This window comes from Hypanus sabinus, chromosome 10, assembly GCF_030144855.1.
Source record: "Hypanus sabinus isolate sHypSab1 chromosome 10, sHypSab1.hap1, whole genome shotgun sequence".
Classification (NCBI taxonomy): Eukaryota; Metazoa; Chordata; class Chondrichthyes; order Myliobatiformes; family Dasyatidae; genus Hypanus; species Hypanus sabinus.
Window position 1 is genome coordinate 69,168,036 of NC_082715.1, and position 22,436 is coordinate 69,190,471.

General features: G+C 42.4%; 1 protein-coding gene across 1 annotated transcript in view; it reads right to left on the reverse strand.

The window, feature by feature from the left end:
- The window catches only part of LOC132400740 (myomesin-2-like), a 43,910-nt gene that overhangs the window by 16,412 nt on the left and 5,062 nt on the right, over positions 1-22,436 (reverse strand). The gene's annotated exons all lie outside the window — the stretch shown is intronic.

Below are 22,436 nucleotides of genomic sequence, written 5' to 3' on the forward strand. Positions count from 1 at the left end.
ATATATAAAGAATAAAAGAAAAACAGGAGTAGATATCGGATCCCTGGAAAATGACACTGCAGAGGCAGTAATAGGGTATAAAAAATGGCAAATGAATTTAATAAGTATTTTGTGTCAGTCTTCACTGTGGAAGACACTAGCAATATGCCATAAATTAGAGAATGTCAGGGAGCGAAGTGAGTGTAGCTGCTACTACTAAGGAGAAGGTGCTTGGAAAGGTTTATTGTCATTTAGAATCCACAAATGCAAGGTAGTTAAAAAATTCCTCCAGAATGATATCACAAAAGCATATGACAAAACAGACTACACCAGAAGATCCACATAACGTTTGGCAATCCCCAATCCAGAGTCCAGAGAGGCTACTGCATATTAATATTGCGCTACCATCTTAGCGCGTTCCCCAGAAAGGAGCTCCAACTCCACTAGACAAAACAAGACCAAAAACTAAAGTTGCAAGACCTGCACAAAACCACTTAGTTACAGCAGTGCGAACAATAGTATAATTGATAAAAAACAGACCATGGGCACAGTAGAAATAGTCCAAAGATGTTAAAAGACTAAGTTCAAAAGAAACCACCACACAGTTTCCACAAGTCCTTAGCTAGCTAATAGTCTTTCATTTCTTGTTTGGGGGATTTTTGCCCATTCTTCCTTGCAAAAGGCTTCTTGTTCTGTGAGATTCTTGCGCCGTCTTGCATGCACTGCTCTTTTGAGGTCTATCCACAGATTTTCGGTGATGTTCAGGTCGGGGAACTGTGAGGGCCATGGCAAAACCTTCAGCTTGCACCTCTTGAGGTAGTCCATTGTGGATTTTGAGGTGTGTTTAGGATCATTATCCTGTTGTCAAAGCCATCCTCTTTTCAGCTTCAGCTTCTTACCAGATGGTGTGATGTTTGCTTCCAGAATTTGCTGGTATTTAATTGAATTCATTCTTGCTCTACCAGTGAAATGTTCCCCTTGCCACTGGCTGCAACACAAGCCCAAAGTATGATCGATCCACCCCTCTGCTTAACAGTTGGAGAGGTGTTCTTTTCATGAAATTCTGCACCCTTTTTTCTCCAAACATGCCTTTGCTCATTGCAGCCAAAAAGTTCTATTTTAACTTCATCAGTCCACAGGACCTGTTTCCAAATGCAGCAGGCTTGTTTAAATGTTCCTTTGCAAACTTCTGATGTTGAATTTTGTGGTGAGGACGCAGGAAAGGTTTTTTTCTGATGACTCTTCCATGAAGGTCATATTTATGCAGGTGTCGCTGCACAGTAGAACAGTGCACCACCACTGCAGAGTCTGCTAAATCTTCCTGAAGGTCTTTTGCAGTCAAACAGGGTTTTGATTTGCCTTTCCAGCAATCCTACGAGCAAATCTCTTGGAAAGTTTTCTTGGTCTTCCAGACTTCAACTTGACCTCCCCTGTTACTGTTCACTGCCATTCCTTAATTACATTACAAACAGAGGAAATGGCTACCTGAAAACACTTTGCTATCTTCTTACAGCCTTCTCCTGCTTAGTGGGCATCAATTATTTTAATTTTCAGAGTGCCAGGCAGCTGCTTAGAGGAGCCCATGGTTGCTGATTGTTGGGACAAGGTTTGAGGAGTCAGGGTATTTATAAAGCTTTGAAATTTGCATCACCTGGCCTTTCCTAATGAGGACTGTGAACAAGCCATAGCCTAACAAGCTAATTAAGGTATGAGACATTGATAAAAGTTATAGAGAGCTCAAACCTCTTGGGGTGCCCAAACATTTGCATGGTGCTCCTTTCCTTTTTTTCACTCTAAAGTTGTCGTTGTGGCTATCCCTCGAGGTTGACGGTCGTCATTCTGTTTCCACAGAGTGAAGACACGTGTGTGTGTATTTGTTTCACATGTACTTGATGTTGCACTTCAAGAAGCAAACAATACTTCACAAATCAACCAACTGATTCCAATGGCATGGACACCATGATGATTGGAGCTGATGGATTTGTTGCGGCCTACATCTGCCTTCACAGCTGTTGAGTTCCAAGTAACTTCGCCCGCCTATTCCACTGTTGTGGTCTTGGTTGGATTGTTCTTTGTCAGGGACCTCACCCTCGACCTTACTGCCATGGGTGACCCTACCAGGAGCGTAGCTCCAGACGGCATCGCTCTCGGGATCTCAGGACCACGCAAGCTTCTCCACCACAACAAGGTGACAATCCACGGAGAAGAATCTTGCTTAAAATATTGAAAAGAATGTTTCATCTTTAACTTTACGGCTTTTGGAGATCAGTTCATCTTCTACTCACTTAACTATTCACGGTAACAGAAATTTTGACCAGGGTGCCCAAACTTTTGCATGCCACTGTATATATAAAGCTACTTATAATTAAGTTTGTTCACATTAAGATGTTTGTTAACTTGAATAAGTTAACAAAGTTCTCAAGTTCTTTGAGAATGCAGTGAATATTATGGTCATGGGGGTGGGAGGTATTAGGTATTCTTTTGCTTGGAATGAAGTTGAGTTTATTGTCAAATGCACAGGTACCTGACTTCACAGGTGTAATGTGCAACACAGGCTATTGCATAAGAAACACAATATTCAGAAGAGAAACATTAATTAAACATAAACTATACACAATTTTTACAATAAAAATCACAATTAGAACAAAAACAAAGTCCATTTTAGTGTAAAGTGGTCGGTGTAGTTATAGTGTTCCTGAACTGCAGTGACTAGGGCTGTGCCAGTTGGTTCAAGAACCAATTAGTTGTAGCAGTTGCTGAACCTGGTGGGGTTCACCCTCACCCAGCCCTTCCGCTGTGCACTGCGCGGACCCAGCCTCTACTGCGTGGGTCGGGTGTCCGGGCTCCGGCTGCGGATGCCGGGGGACCCAGGCGACGGCGCCGCGGCTCAGGACTGGGGTGAGCAGGGCTATCGGGCCCTCCCCGGCTGCCCCCAGGCGCAGGGGCCACTCGCCCCTGTCTTTCTGACCGTACCCGAGAGGCCGCAGGAACGGCCGTGAGATTGCGGGACTCCCTTACTCTCTCCACTTCTCCACTCCTCACCTTCCACAATCCCTCCTACCCATTTTCTTTTCTCTACACATTTTCACCCGGTCTTCCTCCCTCCACGTCCACTCCCACCTATCTTCCTGTCTCTTGGCCCCTCCTTCCCCTTTCCCCATTTAGACCCCTTTGCCCCATCTCTTGTCCCCATGCTCTGAGACCTAGTAGACCTTTTCTTTCCATGCACTGTCCTGTGGGAGAAAGTGGACCAATGAAGGAGATGGTCTGTCAGAGGAGTTACTGATTAACTCGATCTGATCCATGACATTTCTCTTCCATGCAGACGATACCACATCTGCAGCTCTCACTTGAGTGGGTTCTCAGTCAATTAACTAAAGGGCAGAAGGATTTTGTGCAGCACTGACATCCAAGGCACACCTTCCCCATTTGGGATTTTCCTGGAAAAAAAACTAAGTGGTAGAGATTTAAAACTGACAAGTGAGGCTTTTGTGGCAAACAAAGCAAATTAACTCATATTGTGGGCAACTTGGTTACTGAAGAAGGATGTGTATGGCTTTAGTTTCTCTCTAGGGTTGCAGATTCAATGGTGCATGTGGCATGAATATTGTTAATGTGTAAAATATGGTTGGCATGGACTGGTGGGGTCAGAGGGCAATGTCTGTGCTGTTTTGCTCTATGACTCTATTATAGATGGATAAACCTCAATTCCTTGACCCCAAACCCAACACAGTCATGAGAGCCTCAAAGGTAATGTCACATCTTGTCTTCAGGAGGCCGCACTCCAATTCCTCAAATTCTCTCAAGCAGCTGCCACTACTTGTGCAGACCATTGGGGGACCTTTCCAAGGAAGGGAAGAGAGTTGTTCTCTTGATATAAATGTCAGTCTGATTAAAGATTAGTTTTTATTTGTCTCACACATACCAAGCCTTCAAATCATTCAGTGAAATGCGTCATTTGTGTCAAAGGCCAAAGCTGTCTGAGGATGTGGGGGCAGCCCGCAAGTGGGTCACCACACTTTCGGCACCAGTGTTGCAAGCCCACAATTTACTGGCCTTAACGTGTTTAAGTTGAGCTGGACCCATTTTCCTTCATTGATCCCATATCGCTCTAAGACATGCCTGTTTAAACATTGTAATTGTGCCCATCTCTACTACTTCCTCTGTCACTTTGTTCCATATACCCAGCAACCTCCATGAAGGAAAAATTTGACCCTGAAGTCCCCTTTAAAAATTTCCTTTCTCACCAGAAACCTACACTCTCTCATTTTAGACTACCTTATCTGGGGAACAAGAATGTGATCATCCGTCTTATGTATGCCCCTCATGGTTTTATAAGCCCCCTCAGCCTCCTACACTCCAGAAAACGGTCTTAGCCTTTCCAGTCTCTCCTTATCAGCCAAGCCTTCCAGTCCCGGTAACATCCTTATGCACACCTTTTCATCTTTTCCACACGGTAACATCTTTTCTGCACACCACCACTACCTCCACTCCCAGCTTACCAGCTTGGCGAATACCAGGAAGCATAATTTTAAGTAGATTGGAGGAATGAATAGCGGGGATGTCAGAAAAAGTTTTTGATATAGATTGGTGGTAGAGACAGATGCATTAGAGACAATTAAGAGACTCTTTGATAGCCAAACGGGTGATAAATGATGAAGGGCTAAGTGTGAGGAAAGAGTTATTTTGATCTTATAACCATAACCATATAACCATATAACAATCACAGCACGGAAACAGGCCATCTTGGCCCTCCTAGTCTGTGCCGAACTCTTAATCTCACCTAGTCCCACCTACCCGCACTCAGCCCATAACCCTCCACTCCTTTCCTGTCCATATACCTATCCAATTTTACCTTAAATGACACAACTGAACTGGCCTCTACCACTTCTACAGGAAGCTCATTCCACACAGCTATCACTCTTTGAGTAAGGAAATACCCCCTCGTGTTTCCCTTAAACTTCTGCCCCCTAACTCTCAAATCATGTCCTCTAGTTTGAATCTCCCCTACTCTCAATGGAAACAGCCTGTTCACGTCAACTCTATCTATCCCTCTCAAAATTTTAAATACCTCGATCAAATCCCCCCTCAACCTTCTACGCTCCAATGAACAGAGACCTAACTTGTTCAACCTTTCTCTGTAACTTAATTGCTGAAACCCAGGTAACATCCTAGTAAATCGTCTCTGCACTCTCTCTAATTTATTGATATCTTTCCTATAATTCGGTGACCAGAACTGCACACAATATTCCAAATTTGGCCTTACCAATGCCTTGTACAACTTTAGCATTACATCCCAACTTCTGTACTCAATGCTTTGATTTATAAAGGCCAGCGTTCCAAAAGCCCTCTTCACCACCCTATCTACATGAGACTCCACTTTCAGGGAACTATGCACAGTTATTCCTAGATCTCTCTGTTCCTCTGCATTCCTCAATGCCCTACCATTTACTCTGTATGTTCTATTTGGATTATTCCTGCCAAAATGTAGAACCTCACACTTCTCAGCATTAAACACCATCTGCCAACGTTCAGCCCATTCTTCTAACCGGCATAAATCTCCCTGCAAGCTTTGAAAATCCACCTCATTATCCACAACACCTCCTACCTTAGTATCATCGGCATACTTACTAATCCAATTTACCACCCCATCATCCAGATCATTTATGTATATTACAAACAACATTGGGCCCAAAACAGATCCCTGAGGCACCCCGCTAGTCACCGGCCTCCATCTCGATAAACAATTATCCACCACTACTCTCTGGCATCTCCCATCTAGCCACTGTTGAATCCATTTTATTACTCCAGCATTAATACCTAACGACTGAACCTTCTTAACCAACCTTCCATGTGGAACTTTGTCAAAGGCTTTGCTGAAGTCCATATAGACTACATCCACTGCCTTACCCTCGTCAACATTCCTCGTAACTTCTTCAAAAAATTCAATAAGGTTTGTCAAACATGACCTTCCACGCACAAATCCATGCTGGCTACTTCTAATCAGATCCCGTCTATCCAGATAATTATAAATACTATCTCTAAGAATACTTTCCATTAATTTACCCACCACTGATGTCAAACTGACAGGTCTATAATTGCTAGGCTTCCTTCTAGAACCCTTTTTAAACAATGGAACCACATGAGCAATACGCCAATCCTCCGGCACAATCCCCGTTTCTAATGACATATTAAAGATCTCTGTCAGAGCTCCTGCTATTTCTACACAAACTTCCCTCAAGGTCCTGGGGAATATCCTGTCAGGATCCGGAGATTTATCCACTTTTAAATTTCTTAAAAGCGCCAGTACCTCCACCTCTTTAATTGTCATAGGTTCCATAACTTCCTTACTTGTTTCCCACACCTTACACAATTCAATATCCTTCTCCTTAGTGAATACCGAAGAGAAGAAATCATTCAAAATTTCTCCCATCTCCTTCGGTTCCACACATAGCTGACCACTCTGATTCTCTAAGGGGCCAATTTTATCCCTCACTATCCTCTTGCTTTTAATATAACTGTAGAAACCTTTTGGATTTACTTTCACCTTATTTGCCAAACCAATCTCGTATCTTCTTTTAGCTTTTCTAATCTCTTTCTTAAGATTCCTTTTACATTCTTTATATTCCTCGAGCAATTCCTTTACTCCATGCTGCCTATATCTATTGTAGACATCCCTCTTTTTCTGAACCAAATTTCTAATATCCCTTGAAAACCATGGTGCTCTCAAACCTTTAACCTTTCCTTTCACCCTAACAGGAACATAAAGATTCTGTACCCTCATAATTTCACCCTTAAATGACCTCCATTTCTCTATTACATCCTTCCCATAAACAACTTGACCCAATCCACTCTCTCTAAATCCCTTCGCATCCCCTCAAAGTTAGCCTTGGAGTAGGTTAAAATGTCAGCACAACATTTTGGGCCTATAGAAAGGATAGAACATAGAACTTTCAGTGTTGGCAAGGATACATTATTGTGCTGAAATGTTCTATGTTCTGTCCTTGCTGTAGCTGGGAGACCAGAACTGGATACAGTATTCTAAGTTTGATTATTGATTTCACTTAAGATGTCAAGGTTTCCTTCTTGCCTTAATCTTCTAATATGGTGATTATTTTGTATTCATTCTCAGTTATTGCAGGCAAATTTGTATTTTGGTTCGGTGGAAAACAGATATCCTAATGTTTTGTGCTTTCTTCTCCATTTCACAAGCTTCTCAAAGACTTCACCATTAGTTGACCCACTGAGTCAATGTAGAATCTACCTCTCTGGTGTTGCAAACTCATAACTGGTAGATCTTTTTCTTAATCTGCATCTGAAGTTACAAGTACAAAATGCTGGAGGAACTCTGCAGGTCAGGCTGCTTCTATGGAATGAGTAAACAGTTCATTTTTTTGGTCCGAGAACCTTCTTCAGGACTGAAGAGAAAGGAGGAAGACACAAGAATAAAAGGGTGGAGGGGGGTGAGGGAGGAGGCTAGCTAGAAAATGATAGGTGAAGCCAGGTGGGTGGGAAAGGTAAAGGGCTGGAGAAGGAATCAGGAGAGTGGACCATAGGAGAAAGGGTAGGAGGACAGGATCCAGGGAGAAGTGATAGATAGGTTAGAAGAGGTAGAAGGCTACAGTAGGGACCAGAAGGAGAAGGAAGGAGAGGGGAAAGGGAAGTTTTGTTTTATTGGAAGAGGAAATCGATATTCATGCCATCTGGTTGGAGGCTACCCAGATGGAATATAAGGTGTTGCTCCTCTGCCCCAACAGTAGCTCCCTCATGGCACAAGAGGCAGCCATTGACCAACGCCCAGTCATGAATGGGAATCAGAATTGAAATGTTTGGTCACAGAGAAGTTCCACTTTTAGTGGGGTGAAGCAGAGATGCTCAAAGAAGCAGTTCTCCCAATTCACGACAGGTCTCACCAATATAGAGGAGGCCGCATTGTGCGCACTGGACACAACAGATTTACAGATGAAATGTTGCCTTACCTGGAAGGACAGTTTGGAGCCCTGATTGGAGGTGAATGGGCAGGTGTAGCACTTAGGCCACTTGCAAGGATAAGTTCCAGGAAGGAAGGGGGGGACAAATGGACAAGATAATTGTGGAGGGTGTGATTCCTCAGCAGAGTGGGGCATGGAGGTAAAGGTATGTGTAGTGGTAGGATCCCTTTGGAGATGGCAGAAGTTGTGGAGGCTGATGTGTTAGTTTCGGACCATCACGGGGACAAGGAATTATGGAATTATCACTGTTAAGAAGCTGGGAAGATGGGGTGAGTGTGGATGTTCAGGAGATGGAGGAGATGCAACAGAGGTGAAGGAACTGAGAAACTGACTAGCATTTTAATAGGACATAGGGTGGGAAGGAGTCATCCATTTATAACAGAAATGAGGAGGAATTTCTTTAGCCAGAATCTGGAATTCATTACCACGGGTGGCTGTGGAGGGCAAGTCATTAGGTATATTTAAAGTGGAGATTGAAAGGTTTTTGAATAGTCAGTATGTCAAAAGTTATGAGGAGAAGGCAGGAGAACTGGGTTGAGAGGGATAATAAAACAGCCTTGATCAAATGGCTGAGCAGACTTGATGGGCTGAATGGCCAAATTGTGCTCCTATGTCTTAGCCTCCTGAGAAGTTTCAATCTGGGTATGAAGTTTCCTGACATAAGCGATGTGGCTGGGTGATGCATTATTTCATCCCCACCTGTACGTTTCAGCTGGGGGAAAGGAAGCATGGGCCCAGCTTTCTGGAGGTGTCCAATTGTAACAGTTCCTTCATAACAGAAGTGAATGATGAATCAAACATCCGTGGCTGAGGTTTGAGAAAGGAGCAGAGTTTCTGGAGAGGAAGAGGTAGAAACCTACAGTTAAGTTGTGTGTGGTGGGAAAAATGGCAAATGTTGATTGGAAGGCAAGAGAAGAAAACGTTACAAGAATCTCAAAGGTCCAAATTGGTGCATTGATGTTCATTTGTTTTAATAGCAACATGGTGATTGACTTGCTACTGTTTGGTTACCTGGTTAGCTTGCTGTTCGTAAATCTTGTCATTACATTTGTTCCCCAACTTTGTAGATTTAGAAATGTTATACGTCAGTAGTTCAGATTCATTTGTTTATCACTTGTACACTGAGACATACAGAGAAATGTGTCATTTGCATTGACGGCCAACATGACCCAAGGATGTGGTGGGGGCAGCCTGCAATGCCACCCCAGATTCCGGTGCCTACATAGCATGCCCACCATGTTCAGTAGAACTACACAAGCAACAACAGGAACAAAACAAAAAACAACTGCAGTAAAACAAAACGAGATAATCTGCAGATGCTGGAAATCCAAGTAACACCCACAAAATGCTGGAGGATTTACAGGCCAGGCAGTATCTATGGAAAAGAGTACAGTTGACGTGTCAGGGGGAGACACTTCAGCCGATTTTCTCCAGCATTTTGTATGTGTTGCAATAAAACAAGCCGCTTTTTCCCTTCTCCTCCCATCACAAAAAAAAATGGCAATGTTAAGATGAACATCGTGTGCAACTGTTGCAATACACTTAATGTAAGTAGACCTTCCCACTACCACCCAGGAATCAGGCGGTCACAAGCAAAGGCTCGGGGTTGGTGACTGAATGTAGATTTTAGACCATAAGACAACCACACATGCAGGAGCAGAATTAGGCCATTTTGACAAGGCTTCTGAAGAACAGGAGAGTGAACAAATTGGGGGGAGGGGCTATTCAAAGAACCAGGATAGGGAACTAAAACAGCAGAATCCTCTACTGCTTAAAGTAAGGCTATTCTTCAATTCATGTTCACCACAGTAGAAGACTTGTTGCACAACAAAAGCCTAACAGTTTCATGGGAAAAATCCTATATCCTTCCTGTTATTTTACAATATCTCTTGCAAGTCTGCTGAACTACTTCCTCTACCAAATCAAAAAGAGGTACTGTTCTGCAGTGTAGAATTTTGCAGCGTAAACAGGCATTTGTACTGGACATTTTCATGGGTCAAAAATACTTAGAAACTTTGATACTCAGATTTATTTTAATCACTATTTACTCATTTCCCAGTTTAAGGCTCATCATAGACAGCTGGCTCAGACATTATGGCTTGTATGTTTTGATCCTTTCTGCAACCACTCCATTTAATGGCCTTCATTCAAAATACCTTGACAATCCGTTCCGATCTTCATCCTTTAGTTATTGTTTTACCAATCACAATGAAACAGTTGATGCTGTGTACTCTCTACAATGCTGTGTTCATTGCTGACAAAAGCCCAGAGTACGGCACCAGCAAGTGGCAATACAAATCCGTGATTGTCCTTTCCGGCCAGTCTGCTGGCTGGAAAACTTGTAGATGTGGCAGTGTTGTCGGTATCGTTCAGCAATGCTTTTATATATTACATATTCAAGGGAAGCCTTAGTTACATACAGATGTTACCAACATTAGAATATTGTGTTCAATGATGTGGAGCGTGCTGAAGAGGTTCACCAGGATGCTGCCTGGATTAGAGGGCATGAGCTATAAAGATAGATCAGTCAAACTTGAGTGTGTGTTCCAGAGGCAGAGTTCAGACCTGATAGAGAATTATAAAATTATGAGAGGTTTAGATGGGGTAGACAGAATCTCTTTCCCAGGGTAGAGGACATACAGTTAACATAGACCATAGAAATCTACAGCACATTACAGGCCCTTTGGCCCACAGTGTTGTGCCAATCATGTAACCAGCTCTAGAAATCGCCTAGAAATACTGTACTGCATAGCCCTCCATGATGGGAGAGGGAAGGTTTCAGGGAGATGGACAGGGCACGTTTATATTTACACAGAATAATAAGTGCTTCGAACAGGCTACCAGGGGCAATAGTGGAACCAGAAACGATAGTGCTGTTTAGGAGGATTTTAAACTGATATCATGCAGGGATTTGGATCATGTATAGAGAGAAGGAATTTAGTTTAATTTGACATTGTGGTTAGCACAGACATTGTGGGCCGAAGAGCCTATTCCTGTGCTCTACTGTTCTGTGTAGCTATTGCTTGTGGGTGTCAAAGTTTTGCATTAATCATTACTTGAATAAGCAATGTCTGTGTGGAACACAATGGGATAAATTACATACAATCCTACTGTAGTTCCTACAAGCCATTAGAGCCATACCAATATGGCACCCATTATTAGGATCTAGTGCTTTCTTAAGGTATATGACAAATAAACTTTCTTGGGCTTCCAGATATTGATTTTAATCAATGTTTCAATAACAAACTCTGCTATCTTCATCAGGGATGCCAGCTTCACCTCTGCTGAAGATGGCAGAGTTTGTCATCGAAGCGTAGGTTAAAATCAATATCTGTTACCCAGCTGGAAGCCCGAGAAGAGTTTATTCAAACCCAATTTTGATTGTTCTGACATCTCTATTTTTCCACTTTGCTAATAATAAGGGCTTTCCAGCCAACATGTTCTCCCCAGTCACATCAGAATTTAATGGAAAACATCTGCCAATTCTACTCTGTGTCTGTTGTCAATTGTCTAACCACAGCCACTGCCTCCTCTTGCCCACACTGCACCAGAATATGCGGATCCTGGATCGGCCTCTACAGTCACCTGAGAACTCACCAATGGACAACCCCTTAGCAGAGCATCACACTCAGCTCAAGTAATCGCACTGCTACTATTTTCCAGTTTCCCTTCATGTACAGGTCCTCCCCAGGTTGAGGCAACACTTTGTTCCTGTCAGCTGTTTGTATCCCAGACAGTTTGCAAGCCTCCTGTCCCATGATCCTTTCCCTTCTCCAGCTCTGTATCCCTTTTGCCAATCACCTTTCCGGCTCTCAGCTCCACCCCACCCCCTCTGGTCTTCTATCATTTTGCATTTTCCCCTGCCCCACCTACTTTCAAATTTCTTATTATCTTTCCTCTAAGTTGTTCCTGACGAAGGGTCTCAGCCCGAAACATGGACAGTGCTTCTCCCTATAGATGCTGCCTGGCCTGCTGCATTCCACCAGCATTTTGTGTGTGTTGTCTCAATAGTCAACTTAGATAATCATTGAAAGTGAGCTTTAGATCCCAGCAAGTTAACATCTAACCAAATGGTGTTGCCTTAATCAGAGCGAAACCGTTTCTGGTTAACTCCAGATCAGAGTTCACCCTGCACAAAGAGAACTGTTGCAGTGGTGGTCAGTGAGGCTCCAGGTGGTAGGCAAGGCCATTACTACAGCTAACATGTAATGTGCTACAGCACCACTGCTAGTTCAGTACAAGCCAGTGATTGAAAAAATATATCCTTCACAATTCAGAGCTTAGGTAGTAACTTCATGTCTGAACTTAAATCTGTCCTCAAATTCTCTGGCACTGTTTGTTATTCACCCACCATTTGTTTTCTCAGTATGGTGAGTTTTGTTGAAAAGTGGACATTATTACTTTTCTACAAATAGATGTTCAGTTCTGTAGTAATTTTATGTATTGCACTGTACTGCTGCCTCAAATTTTTAAAAAATTCATGACCTACGTGAGTGTTGATAAACCTGATTCTAATATAAGCCTCTGTTGGTGAATGGGAATGGGATAGCGAAAAGTGAATTACGGTTGGGAAAAGTTGAGGGGAGTGGTGGGGAAAGCAGGAAGCACCAGAGAGACATTCTGTAATGATCAATAAATCAGTTGTTTGGAATCAGATGACCTTGCCTAGTGTCTCAGAGCTGGATGTGTCTGCACCCGTTCTAACCTCTGCCCTGGCACTCCTTCTCTGCCACCTGTCCCACAGACCTCCTATGGCGCTGTTCCCTCACCATTCCCAACATTCTTTGCTCCTGTCAGATTTACAAACTCACTCTCTGCTCCACATTGACAAATACAGTACTGTACAAAAGTCTCAGGCACCCTATGACTTTTTCACAGTACTGCTTGTGCTATTGAACATGAAAGGAGTTGTCACAAGATCAAAAGGAAGTGTGACCAGTATTGTTGTAAATGTACAAGCAAGCTGTGGAACCCTGAGATAGATGAAGCTCTGTACAGCAGAGGATGATGTACCAGAGGGTATGAAAAGCAAATGTTAGCACATGTGAGAGCATTATAATATTTGTGCCTCTGTGTGCTAGACAATGTTTGTAGATAGCCTGCATATTTTCCTATGGCACTGTCCCTACAACCGACTGCACACAGTGCCAGGTAAGGCCTCAGCATGCAAGTAGAGGCAAACCCTCGGACTTCAGTCATATTGTTCACCTATGTGGTGTGCGACTGGCCACTTTCAGGTGACAATGAAAATATCTCCACGTCTGAACTTTTCTAACTGACAGAAAGAAGCATCTCTGATATTCTGATGAACAAAATGTTATTAATAATATGTGATAAATAACTCAAAACTATAACAGATGACCTTGAAGGTGGAAATGCGATTCAGTTTCACTGTTAATGGAACAGGTTGGGAGAAAAAAACTGATTCACCTTTCCCCAACTTCTCTTGATTATTCTGTACCGGACTAGTACATATGTATAAAACTGTCCTTTTAAAGCATTGAACTATGTAAAACAGGGGAAGCAAAACTATCACAATCTAGAGTTAGTAATGATGATCGATCCTTCCTTGATTTTACAGCAGAGCATATTTCAATGCATAGTTCTCTTTACAACATTCCCTACCAAAAGCAAAAAAGTTTTTTACTCAGGGAACATCGATGTGTGCAGTATTGGATGCATTTGCAGCTGTGTGCTCTATATGTCATAGGACATGACAGCACAGAAGCTGACCTTTTGTCCTATCTAGTCCATGCCAAACTCAGAATCAGCGTAGTCCCATCAATCTGTATATTCCTCCCATCCAATCTTCTTTTAATGTTGAAATCAAACTCATATCCACCACTTGTGCTGGCAGTTCATTCCACACTGTCAACACCCTCTGAGTAAAGGTTCCCCCTCATATTTCCCTTAAACATTTCATCTTTCACCCTTGTCCCATGACCTCCAGTTCTAGCCTCACTCAGTCAAAGTGGAAAAAGCCTGTTTGCATTTACCCTATCAATACCCCTCATAATTTTGTATGCCTCTATCAAATCTCCCCTCGTTCTCCTACACACCAGGGAATGATATCCTAACCTATTCAACTTTTCGCTATTACTCAGGTCCTCAAGTCCTGGCATCATATTTGTAAATTTTCTCTATATTCTTTAAATAACTCTGTGAACTCTTGGTAATCTTTCCATCCCTAAAAAACTCGATGGGACATTGATAAATTACCTGGATCATGTAAATAATCCACAACATATTGAGAGTTGCTGACTTTACCGTCTTGTAAAGACTGGAGATATTGCTGCTTTGCGCAGCTCGAAGCATCTTTCTTAATTGTTCATGTATTTATTAACATTGGACAATGTAAAGTTTAATACAAGCAATGCAATGTAATGGCAGCGATGTAGTAATAAAGAGCTAAAATGAATCTGTTTCTCGTAACATTTATTTATTTTATTACAGCACAGAACAGGCCCTTCGAGCTGCCACCCAACAATCCACCTATTTAACCCAAAACTAATCACAGTACTGTAGCGGTGTGCTACACGCAGCGCTAAAATAACGACACGGAGTCGGTAAACTGCAGTTAAAGAAGATTTTATTCAAACTTCACTGCCTTGCTTTAAAGCCTCCCTGATCCCGCCCTCCCTGGGCGCGGATGCTGTAGGGGGCACGTACTCACAATCCCGCGCAGGCTTTTCCCTTTGTTGGTGAAGCAGACCTGGCGCCCTTTTGGGACTGGCCTTTGTGCCGGCGCGCTGGCTATTTGTGAGCCGGTTCAAGTGCGCTAGGAAGTGGGTCGCCACAGTACAACTTAAATGGCTAATCAACCTACTAAACAGTATGTCTTTGGACTGTGGAGAGAAAATGGAATACCAGGAGGAAGCCCACACACACAAAGGGAGGAATGTTGAAACTTCCTGCAGAGGACACTGAAGTCCGAACTCCAACGCCTCGAATCGTAATAGTTTTGTGCTAACGCTATGCTACCATGACAACCCAAGAATGCTGTACAGTAGGTTTTGTTGAATTAGGGAGATTTCCATAACAATTGGGCCAAAGTTCTTCCACGCCAGAATTGATTCCTTTGGCATTTCGATCCAACAAGCAGCCCCCTTTCTGCAAATCAGAGTCATACTAACATTGCCAGTTGGAGTTAGACTGGATCATGGAGGGTTGACACTTTTACCTTTAGTATTACATCACTGAAACTTTTTCAATTAGATGGTACCTGATCATTTAAGGCTATAAGACATAGGAGCAGAATTAGGCCATTCTGCTCCATCATGACAGCATCACTGATTTATTTTCCCTCTCGACACCATTCTCCTGGGTTCTCCCCATAACCTTTCATGCCCTGACTATTCTAGAATCATCAACCTCCAGTTTAAAAATACCCAATAACTTGCCTCCTCAGCTGCCTGTGGCAATGAATTCCACAGATTCACCACCCTCAGGCTAAAGATATTCCATATAACCATATAACAATCACAGCATGGAAACAGGCCATCTTGGCCCTCCTAGTCTGTGCCGAACTCTTAATCTCACCTAGTCCCACCTACCCGCACTCAGCCCATAACCCTCCACTCCTTTCCTGTCCATATACCTATCCAATTTTACCTTAAATGACACAACTGAACTGGCCTCTACTACTTCTACAGGAAGCTCATTCCACACAGCTATCACTCTCTGAGTAAAGAAATACCCCCTCGTGTTTCCCTTAAACTTTTGCCCCCTAACTCTCAAATCATGTCCTCTCGTTTGAATCACCCCTACTCTCAATGGAAACAGCCTATTCACGTCAACTCTATCTATCCCTCTCAAAATTTTAAATACCTCGATCAAATCCCCCCTCAACCTTCTACGCTCCAATGAATAGAGACCTAACTTGTTCAACCTTTCTCTGTAACTTAAATGCTGAAACCCAGGTAACATCCGAGTAAATCGTCTCTGCACTCTCTCTAATTTATTGATATGTTTCCTATAATTCGGTGACCAGAACTGTACACAATATTCCAAATTTGGCCTTACCAATGCCTTGTACAATTTTAACATTACATCCCAACGTCTGTACTCAATGCTCTGATTTATAAAGGCCAGCGTTCCAAAAGCCTTCTTCACCACCCTATCTACATGAGACTCCACCTTCAGGGAACTATGCACTGTTATTCCTAGATCTCTCTGTTCCACTGCATTCCTCATTGCCCTACCATTTACCCTGTATGTTATATTTGGATTATTCCTGCCAAAATGTAGAACTTCACACTTCTCAGCATTAAACTCCATCTGCCAATGTTCAGCCCATTCTTCTAACTGGCATAAATCTCCCTGCAAGCTTTGAAAACCCACCTCATTATCCACAACACCTCCTACCTTAGTATCATCGGCATACTTACTAATCCAATTTACTACCCCATCATCCAGATCATTTATGTATATTACAATCTACATTGGGCCCAAAACAGATCCCTGAGGCACCCCGCTAGTCACCGGCATCCATCCCGATAAACAATTATCCACCACTACTCTCTGGCATCTCCCATCTAGCCACTGTTGAATCCATTTTATTACTCCAGCATTAATACCTAACGACTGAACCTTCTTAACTAACCTTCCATGTGAAACTTTGTCAAAGGCCTTGCTGAAGTCCATATAGACTACATCCACTGCCTTACCCTCGTCAACATTCCTCGTAACTTCTTCAAAAAATTCCTCTTCATCTTTTTTCTAAAGTGACATATTTTAAGGGGCTATGTCCTCTGGTCTTAGATTTCCCCACTAGAGAAAACATCCTCTCCACATCCATTCTATCAAGGCCTTTCGATATTCCATAGGTTTCAATGAGATTCCACACCTACCATCCTCCATTCTTCTAAACTCCAGTAAGTACAGGTCCAGAGCTATCAAATGTTCCTCATACGTTAACTCCTTCATTCCTAGGATCATTCTCATTAACATCTTCTTAACCCCTCCAATGCCAGCACAAACTTTCTTAGATATGGGGCCCAAAGCTGTACACAATATTCAAATGTGGTCTGGCCAATTCCTTATAGAGCCTCAGCATTATATCCTTCTTTTTATATTCCAGTCATAGAAAAGTACAACACATAAACATGGCCTTTGACCCATCTAGTCCATGCCGACCCATTTACACTGCCTCCTCCCATTGACCTACATCAGGATCATAGCCCTCCATATCCCTACTATCCATGCACTTTCCCAAACTTGGCTTAAATATTGAAATTGAGCTCACATGCACTACTTGTCTGGCAACCCATTCCATACACTCACCACTCTCTGAGTGAAGAAGTTCCCCTTCATCTTCCCTTTAAACTTTTCACCTTACAGCCTTCACCCATGACCTCTGGTTGTAGTCCAACCCAACCTCAGTGGGAAAAACCCTCTTTTATATTTACCCTATCTATACTCATAACTTTGATTCCTCTATAAAGAATCCTTTCAATTTTCTACATTCTAAGGAATGATGTCCTAATCTTTTAAATTTTTCCTTATAACTCAGGTCCTTTAGACCTGACAACATCCTTGTAAGTTTTCCCTGTGCTCTTTCAGTCTTATTTACATTTTTTCCTGTAGGTAGGTGACCAAAACTGTACACAATACTCCAAATTAGACTTCTCCAACATCTTATACAACTTCATCATAACATCCCATCTCTTGTACTGAATGCATTGATTTATGAAGGCCAGTGTGCCAAAAGCTCTCTTTACGGCCATATCTAGCTATGTTGACATTTGTAACAAATGATGTACCCTGTATTCCACCCATTCCACCGAGATGCAACACTGAGCATCATAGGAAGTCATTCCTGCCTGTGGCCATCAAACTTTACAACTCCTCCCTTGGAGTGTCAGACACCCTGAGCCAATAGGCTGGTCCTGGACTTATTTCCACTTGGCATAATTTACTTATTATTATTTAATTATTTATGGATTATATTGCTATATTTCTATACTATTCTTAGTTGGCGCGACTGTAATGAAACACAATTTCCCTCGGGATCAATAAAGTATGTCTATCTGTATTCCAAGGTCCTTTTGTTCTATCACTCTCCTCAGTGCCTTACCATCAACTAATTAAGACCTAACCTGGTTGGTCCTATCAAATTGCAACACCTCACACTTCTCTGCATTAAATTGCATCTGCCACGTTCAGGCCCATTTCTCCAACAGTTCCAGATCCCTCCGCAAACTGTGATATTCCTCCTTGCTGTCCAGTACACCCCCCAATCTTGGTGTCATAAGCAAATTTGCTTCTCCAGTTAACTACATTTTCACCCAGATCATTAATATAAATGACATAGACCTCTATGAAATTCTAGTGTGTATGGAGAGTCAATTGTGTTAGAATTTGTCATATTGCCACTAAGAAGTTGAGAATGCACATGTGCGGCCTAATAGTGACACTCTATCTGTAGTGTCAAAACTACAGGTGTGGTTTTGATTCTGAAGCTGCCTGGATTGCTCTCATTCTCTCCAGCGCTCCTCAGCTCTAAACAATCTCAGTGATAGGATAGCAGGTGTCATCAAAGCTACCATATAATTAGCTGATAATTGCCATCATACCATGCAAGCAGCTATTTGATTACTGCAAGTCAACCAAGTAGAATAAACAGATTGTTTTCCATTGACTTCTACTGCTGATTGAATCATCTACGAACAAGTTCAAATTCCATGGATGTTTGGAGAATGAATAGAGATTTGAGGTTTACAAAATTATGACGAGTATAGATAGGGTAAATGTAAGCAGGCTTTTTTTTTAACTGAGGTTGGGTGAGACTAGAGGTCATGGGTAAAGGGTGAAAGGTAAAATATTCAAGGGGGTGATCTATTTCACTCAGAAGGTGGTGAGAGTGTGGAATGAGCTGCCAGTGGAACTGTTAGAGGTGGGTTTGATTTCAATATTTAAGAGAAATTTAGATAGGTACATAAATGGGAGGGATATGAAAGGCTATGGTCCAGGTGAAGTTGTAGGTTGATGGAACTAGTTAGAATAACAGACTAGATAAGCCAAAAGCCTTGATGTTGTGCTGTACTGATCTATGACTCTATGACACAATAAATGTGCTAAGCTGGAAAGAAGATTTACAAGAATGTTTTAACAACTGGAGGGCCTGAGTGATGGGTGGGGAGATGGTGGTTAGGCTGGCTCAATCTAAAAAACAAAAGAGCTGATTGTCGATTATAGGAGGAATGGAGAGAGGCTAGCCCCAAACAGCATCAATGGGTCTGAAGTTGAGAGGGTGAATAGTTTAAAGTTCCTTGGTATACACATCATTGATGATCTCACCTGGACCGTACGCATTGTCTTTGTGGCAAAAAAAAGCGCAACAGCGCCTCTTCCACCTTAGGCGACTGAAGAAGTTCGGCATAGGCCCCCCCAAATCCTCAAGACCTTCTAGAGGGGCACCATTGGGAGCATTGGGAACTGGCTGCATCACTGCCCAGTACGGGAAATGCACTAACCTTGATTGCTGGATGTTGCAGAGTGTGGTATGGGCAGCCCAGTGTGTCTGTGGATGTGAACTTCCCTCCACTGAGGATGTTTTTAGCAGTAGGTGCAGAAAGAAGGACTGAAAGATTATCGGGGACACCAGTCACCCCAACCAAAAACTGTTCAAGCTGCTACTGTCTGGCAAATGGTACCGCAGAATTAAAGCCAAGACCACAAGGCCATGGGACAGCTTTTTTCTACAAACCATTAGACTTTTAAATTCGCATGTCTATACATTGCAACGGAGTCATAACGCAAGGATTTTTACTCTCTCATATTGTGGGATAGATGTAAGATTTAAATAAATTCTAAATTCATTGGGGGTGTATAAAATCCCAAGGGGCAGAGATGTATTTACCCAGGATTGGAGAATCTAGGACGAGAGGATACAGGTTTAAGTGAGAGCGGAGAGATTTAATCAAAACCTAAGGGGCAAATTCTTCACGGGTATATAAGGACATTAGACAGAGGAGCAGAATGAGGCTGTTTGGCCCATCGAGTCTGCTCTGCCATTGCATCATGGTTGATCCATCTCCCACTTAGCCACATTCTTCTGTCTTCTCCCCATAACTTTTCAAACCCTGACTAATGAAGAACCTATCAACCTCTGTCTTAAATACATCCAGTGACCTTGCCTCCACGGCCACCTGTGGCAATGAATTCCACAAATACATCACCACTTTGATAAAGAAATTCTTCCTCACCTCCATTCAAGGTGAACATCTCTCTATTCTGAGGCTGTGCCCCCTAGTCTTAGACACCCCCAATATAGGAAACATCCTCTCCACATCCACTCTGTCTAAGGCTTTCAACATTCAAAAGGTTTCAATGAGATTTCCCCTCACTCTTCTAAATTCCAGTCAGTACAGATCCAGAGCCATCAAGTGCTCCTCATATAATAAGCCTTTCATTCCTGGAATCATTTTTGTGATCTTCCGCTGAACCCTCTCCAATGTCAGCACATCTTTTCTTAGATAAGGGGCCCAAAACTGTTCACAATACTCCAAGTGAGGCCTTACATCTGCCTTATAAAGCCTCAGCATTATATCCTTGCTTTTATATTCCAGGCCTTGGAGAATGAATGCTAACATTGCATTTGCCATCCTCACCATCAGCTTAGCCTGCAAGTTAACCTTTATGGAATCCTGCACTAAGTCCCTTTGCAACTTGGACTTTTAAAATTCTCTCCCCATTTAAAAAATGGTCAATGCTTTTATTCCTTCCACCAAAGTGTATGATCATACACTTGCTGACTGTGTATTCCATCTGCCACTTCTTTGCCCATTCCCCCTAAACCATCTCAGTCCTTCTGTAGCCTCCTTGCTTCCTCAATACTTCCCCTTCACCTATCTTCATATATTCTGCAAACTTGGCCACAAAGCCATCAATTCCATCATCCAAATCATTGGCATATGACTTCAAAAGAAGCAGTCCCAACAACAACCCCTGCCGTACACCACTACTCACCAGCAGCTAATCAGAAAAGGATCCCTTTTCCCCCCACTCTTTACCTCCTGCCAATCAGCCAATGCTCAATAGCTGCTAGTATCCTTCCTGTAATACTAAGGCTCTTAACATGTTATCAGCCTCATGTGTGGCACCTTGTCAAAGGCCTTCTGAAAATCCAAGTAAACAACATCCATCAATTCTTCTTTGTCTATCTAGCTTGTTATTTCTGCAAAGAATCCCAATAGATTTGTCAGGCAAGATTTTCCCTTAAGGAAACCATGCTGTCTTTGGCAATTTTATCATGTACTTCCAAGTACCATGAAATCTCATCCTTAACAATAGTCCCCAACGTCTTCCCAACTGCTGAGGTCAGGCTAACTAGCCTATAATTTCCTTTTTTTCTTCCTCCCTGGCTTCTTGGAGTGATATTTGCGATTCTCCAGTCCTCTGGAACCATTCCAGAATCTATTGATTCTTGAAAGATCATTACCAATACTGCCACAATCTCTGAAGCCACCATTTTCAGAACCCTGAAGTGTAGTCCATCTGGTCCAGGTGAATTATCTACATTCAGACATTTCAGCTTCCCAAGCACTTTCTCCCAATTAAAAGCCGCTGCACTCACTTCTGCCCCCTGACACTCTCAAACTTCCAGCATACTGCTAGTTTCTTCCATGGTGAAAACTGATGCAAAGTGCTTATTCATTTCATCCATCACTTCCTTGACCTCTACCTCTCCCATGTCATTTTCCAGCAGTCCAGTATCTATTCTTGTTTCCCTTTTACTCTTTTTATATCTGAAAAAAAAATTAGGCATCCTCTGTGATATTACTGGCTGGCTTACCTTTATGTTCATCTTTTCCTTCCTTACGTTGTTTTTAGTTGACTTCTATTTTTTAAGCTTCTCAATCCTCAAAATTCCCACTAAATTTTGCTTTATTATATGCTGTCTCATTGGTTTTTACATTGACTTTGTCAGCAATGATTGCATCATCCTGCCTTTAGAATACTTCTGCTTTGGGGTTTATTTATCCTGTGCCTTCTGAATTGCTCCCAGAAACTCCAGCCATTACTGCTTTGCCTTCATCCCTGCTGGTGTCTCATTCTAATCAAGTTTTGCTAACTCCTTTTTCATGCCCTTATAATTCCCTTTACTCCACTGTAATATTGATACATCTGACGTGTGAGCAGCCTTCACGAGATTGAAGCATAAAAAGCATGTGGCCCAGACAGAGTACCTGGCTGACTATTAAAAGACCAGTGCTAATCAACTAGCTAGAATGCTCACTGAGAACTTTAATCTCTTGCTTCAGCAGTCTGAGGTACCCACCTGCTTCAAGCAGGCACCAATTATATCATTGCCTAAGAAGAACATGGTAAACTGCCTCAATGATTATCATCCAATAGCACCTACATCCACAGTGATTAAGTGTTTTGTAAGTCTTTTGAAGAAACATATTAACTCCTGTCTGAGAACTAACTTGGATCCACTAACTTAGATTGAATTTGCCTACT